The sequence below is a fragment of the Anarhichas minor genome, unplaced genomic scaffold, assembly GCF_050575085.1.
Source record: "Anarhichas minor isolate MPS153535 unplaced genomic scaffold, ASM5057508v1 ptg000026l, whole genome shotgun sequence".
Taxonomy (NCBI): domain Eukaryota; kingdom Metazoa; phylum Chordata; class Actinopteri; order Perciformes; family Anarhichadidae; genus Anarhichas; species Anarhichas minor.
The window spans coordinates 18,936,844-18,942,919 of record NW_027466472.1 but is presented as its reverse complement, the minus strand read 5'-3'; positions in this window follow the sequence as shown (position 1 = coordinate 18,942,919).

Below are 6,076 nucleotides of genomic sequence, written 5' to 3'. Positions count from 1 at the left end.
CTAATTGTATTTGTTTGGTCATTTAAAGTGGAGGCCGGAGGAGGTGTCGGCAGAGAAAGAAGACCAACATCAAGACATGATGAGGAAAATGAGCATGATGAAAAGCAGTGGTGGAAAAAGAATGAAGACAATTTACTTTCAGTAAATAAAAGTAGCAAAACCACAATGATTCCACGACAGGTCCTGCATTCAGATTGTAACAGCAACTGATCTATTGAAAGCTAAAGTCGTCCTTGATTTGACGTTATACTGTGCTATACATATAATATATTGCGATGATCAGTAGAACTGGTGCATTCATGAGATGAAGATGGTTTAACTTTGATTTTTAGGTCAAATCTCTAAAGTAACCCGGAACTTATACTATCTATGATAAAAAATGTAAATGAAGTGGTCTAGAGTAGAAGTTTAATAACGCATACAACTGAAATACCCATTTTAAGTAAAGATACCTCAACATTATACAATAAATGTACCGGTTATAAGTTACTATCCAACACTATTAAAAGTGCAAAATAGCAGGAAAAGAACATAATAGATGTAGTTCAAAAGTAGTGAATACTAGAAAAGGCTTGTATGCCACATATACAGTACATATCGCGCGTGTGTTTCAGTATGCTCTCATATGCATGTATCATGTGATTATTGCGTGTGAGAGTGCAGTGAATGGGAGGGGAGATGAGGGAGGATTGCATAAACCATACACATAATCTCACCCTGCTGCCCGCTCCCAAGGTGCCCCAATCACAGGAAATGGGTGTAAAGGAATGACTCAGCTTGCTTTGACCTCCCAACCCCCCCTCCTCCAGGGCTGCTTTAATTAAAAAAGCAACCCGTTTGTTATTTCTTCGTCTCCAACACCCAGCCTATCGCTCTCTCTCTCGCCGTCCATGCCTCTCAAAACGAGTGCATCCCAAGTTTGGTGATGACTCATAGCTTTCTCCTCCACCCATCACTCTTGTGCACTCTCCCTCTCTCTCTCTCAACTGGCCTAGATTCCACCTTCGATGCAGCGGCGTAAACAAACAAACAAACAGCTGTCACACAGATGTGTGCCCTTATCATACCTGCTCAGGTGCGTCCGACACAGAACACAAACGCACTCGAAACAACTTTGGTAGAGTCATGCTGAAGCGTTTATGTTTCCACCGAGGCCCAGTTGCTTAAGGCTAACACACACACACACACACACACACACACATTCGTGCACCCCGTGCTCATGCACGTACGCAAACACTCGCACGCTGCTTCAAAGGATGGCGTGTCGTAAACAGAGGGACTGGGAAGGAGGAATGTGTTGTTCATTGGGGAATTCAGGGCCGGTGTGGAGAGGAAAGAGGGGCGGGGGCACGCTGACCTAATGTCCCTCTGAGTGGAGGCAGCAGAGGGAGAAGGCCCGCCGAGCCGTTCTCTCTGCTGTGGTAACCTCTGCACGCCTATCGGTACAGCCGAGAGCCCCACCAACACAGGGGGCCGACTAATCTAAAGCAGATGCCAAACACCTCCCTAACCTCCCATTTATCCAATAAACAGAGTCCGGTTACCATGTGATACGGACAACACGTGTGTGCGTGTGTGTGTGTCTGTGTGTGTGTGCACTCACGGAGCAGGAAGATGATCATTCTTCCTGTCCGCTGTGTCAGTTTAATGCCGGTGTGTGTGATTTGTGACTTTAGTCACACCTCTCTTGATTGGAGTCGGCAGCGTTGCCCCTGCTTTACTATGTGTGTGTGTGAGTGTGTATGTGTGCGTGTGTGTGTTTGTGGACGAAGGAGCCAGTGGGATGAGTGATGGAGTGTGATTGAACTTTAAGTTTGCTCCCACTGGTGAGGGTCACAGCCTCAGCTCAACCGAGCTCTCTGAGAAGTTTATGAAGAGCTGAAGCCCCACCCCGTCTCCCAGCATGCCTCTGTTCCACTGGCTTCTGTAACTGCACGGCTGTGTCCAAAACCATTCACTCTTCACTATAAACTACATAGCGTGCCGTAGTATAGTGTCTAGTTGGTATTGTATAGCAGGCAATAATGATCCAACAATGCAACGTTAACATACGATCAATGGTAATGAATTACAATGAATCATAGCATGACCTGTCATGTACAGTATTTTTCATTATTGCAATAATTCATTTTTTTCCACAAAATGATTGTTTTGAGTTAAAAACCCAGATGTATTCACGTTACTGTAACCTAAAAGAAAAGAAATCAGCAAATCCTCACAAATTGTATTCTGCATTTTTTGCTTGGAAACTTGACTATTGATCGATTATCAAAGTAGTCGCCATTAATCGTTTAATCAACTGATCCTTTCAGCTTTCTCATTTGAAAAGTGTCACTCACAGTGAAAACCCCACTGAGGATAATCTCTGTGGCTCTACGAAGCCTTTTAGCAGATTTTAGCTCATTGTATTGGTTTCACCGAACCTGTGTCCAGCACTAGAGCCAGGTAGCTGTTTTCAGCAAACTAAAGCCCCTTTACCACCCAACAAAAAAACCCACTGACATCTGGCTTTTGTCTTCAGTGGGAAAGGTTACAATTGGCATTCGTTTACGGGACAACTGACTCTGCAGTAGTAGCCAGCTTCGATCAGCAGTGATAGAAACATGACACATGGCTAGACATACACATTTTTGCCCCTTCTCATGTGCGATGCTATGTGATGCTCGTTAAAGAAACTATATGATCGATAAAATCAACAGGGATTTGAACAATTACTATAAATTAGTAACATACAAACCATACAATTCATATTCTTACATAAAAGCTACCATAGTCCAGTAATTATACTTGCTGATCATTCAAAAACGCGACAGAAACAACATAAAACTCATCAAAACCTTTTCTGTTATTCTTTCCAACAATTCACAGAGTTGGATGGGAAAAGACGCAGCAGTTATATGCTCTCCTCAAAGTTACCAGACTCCATTGACAGAATCAGTCATTTCTGCTAAAACAAACTTCATTCAAACAAAATCCAACTCATCAAAACCGTCTGTTAGTCTTTTCACTGTTCCAACAATCACCAACTCTGGTTTGAGTTTCAAAGAAAGACTGAATAAGTAAACAGATATAAAAAGAAGTAACCACTGTAACAGTTTCACTGTTTACTCACCCTGTTTTCCGGCGAGTTCATGACGTCGAACATGACGCACCAGACCAAAAAATAGAAAGGCATACACGTCTACTGGCAATCTGTAGGAGTCCATTGCCTATTTTTAGCAGACTTTCCTGTTTAAAAAAAAACACATATATACATGTTAATTTTGGTGGGAAAAAGGTTATACCTTAGATGAACCCACTGGATACGCTACTGAGCAGCAGAAAAAGGTTGAAGTCAAACATCTGGCTTAACAGCAATTGGTGGAGAACAAAAACAGAGCTAACAGGAGAGTGAACTTATATAAAGGTAATCTGTCTGTCTACTTGGTATCGCCAAGTGAAAGAAACAAAAACAATTGATGCACATTTGAAATGGTTGTTGTGTTCAAAAGAAACCCTCAGAGATATGTTTTTTAGAAAAGACTGTTGAAAGAAAACCCTTTCTGATAAAATCCACACGTGAGATCAAACTGCTCTTCGGGGGCTGCGTCTCCTCTGGGTGTCTTCATGGCTAATGTTGACTTTTCAGACCCCAGAGTCAGATCCTCTGTTTGTTACCCAGGGACATGGTAGCTGTTTATAGGGGCAGATTTATCCCTCCGTCTCCGCAGGGACGGAGAGCTGAGGAGGAAGGAAACGGAGGGGCGGTACCGTGAGAAGAAGCCACTGCAGAAGTGTAATTGGTACCTTTCCTTTTTTAGAAAACGCTTTCTTACTTACCGAGGTCCAGCAAATGAGTCAGACATGCTTCATAAGCACACTCAGACACTCTCATATGGTTTATCATACTTTCCCTTTGTAGTTTCCACTTTGAAAGGGTTTGAGTTTCTTCCCTTTGTCTTTGATCCTTTGCGTATTAAGCTATGATGCTAGCTACTGGTTACGTGCATGACAAAAGAGCCATCTGGTGAAAATAAAGTGAGAGGTTTTCATTTTGTGAATATGTTATCTTTTGTAGACATTCGTGCTAAAAGGTTTCAGCTAAATGGCGAGCGAGCAGAGGTGTGTGGTCTTTCATTCCCTCCCCTACATCTGTTTTCTTCCCCTATCACTTGCCTTGTTTAGTTCAGGCGATAACTCCAACGGGCCCGGGAGTCTTCAAAGAGCCGGTGAGGGGAGGGGGGAGAGGGGGGGGGGGGGGGGGGGGGGTAACGTAAAGATGAGAGGAGAAAAGAGAGAAAAGGAGAGATGGAGAAATAGCTGACTCAGACTTTGATAAACATCTTGGCTTAAACTGCAGGTGTGAAGTGAGGGACTCGGAGGTGAGGGCAAGACAGGTGGAGAGGGCTAAAATACCTGTAAACTCACCGCAAACCTTTTGCATATTCAGCAGTTCAGCCTTCACACGGAACATCCAAGACTTTAGTTTATGGGTATCACAATCAAACAATAGTGCAAGAAAAGATTCAGTGAGATATGATATGATGTGTGTATGTGGGAGAATTCTCATACTTCTATCTTTGTGGGGACCATTTGCAGAAACTTGACAGTGAGGACTTTTCCACCGGTGCCCAGTTCTTCAAAGGGCTGTTTGAATTATGAGTGTGTGTGTCTGTGTGTGTGTGTGCATGCTTTAATGATAGGAGCATAGGAGGGCACTTATTGCAATATCTACCTAAATTAAAATAGAGAAAAAAAGAAATGTAAACTACAACTATCACAAATCCTTTTTGTGAAAGGAAACTCAAGACTACAATTGAATTGTTATAAAATTAAAAATGGTTATATTGCTTCCAGACTCACTAAAATAAATTTGAATGTGGTCGAATATAATAAGGCACATCTAAATGAAAAAATGAATAAAACTGCAATGGACAGAACGTAGAAAACAAGTAGAAAAAGTTCTATAAATTAGAAGTATTTACTTCAGTTTAGACTTCTTCTATCAATAGATATATTACCCGACAATATAAACTTTACAATTAATGTTTTTTCAAGAAAAGTAATGAATTAAAGCAATACTTAACTTACACAATGACCATTTGCATATTCATTACTCATCCTGCATTCACTTGAATTCTTGAAGAATACTTCATTTTTCTCTCATGTCGAAGAATCGAAAAACGAATTAAACTAATTTAAGTAAATGCATTTAAGAACAACTAAACTATATTGAAATGAAATGGCAGCCGGCAATCACAATTTTAATTCAACATAAGGTACGTTTGTTGATGTGTGAGTATTTGTGTGTGTATATGCAGAGATTCAGCACCTGGAGCAACAATGGCTTTGAGCAGCTGTGGTGTTTGTGAAGCCGAGCTGAGCAGCAGCAGGACACCGGAGTGTTATTAAGGTCACAGTCAGCTCCGTCTGAGTCCACAGGAATAACACCAGGTCGCTTCAGTGCTCCACTTATAATGACCGGTTGTGGCGAAACAGAGCAGTGGACATATAATTGCAAATGTCACAAATGTTGTAATAAGGCCAAACCCAAAATAACATTTCGGGACAGGCAGTTTGGCGAATCAGCTTACATTTAGCATCATCACTTTTCATGAGCTTGTAAAAGCGCCACAAAGAGAAAAAAAATGTTTCAGGCAGCATTACATGAAACAGAGCCTTTCATTTTTTTGCAGATAAAAGAAAACGAATCACAAGCACATGGATGCAATTTAAGGGCCAATTATGTCAAAATTGAGTAACTCGCACAGATGAAGTGCAACAACATTTTTCCGGTTACTCATGCATTCGTATAAACACGGCACGTGGATCATGTTAGTGATAAAAGAACACCTGCTTGACCTTGAAATGCTGCAGGCATCCGTCTTTGCTCTTTGCTCTTCCCTGTTGCGTAACACTCGTACATGGTACGATGGATTCCAGCACCCCCCTTTCTTTTCTCGACGGATGGAGCAGTTTCTGGGATGTGCTTCAGGAGGTGTCAGCAGTTTGTTTCAGTCCCATAAAAAGCCCCGAGGGCTTGAGAGGAAGCAGCTGCTGAGAAATGAACATCAGTTAGGAGGACAAGCCTGCTTGA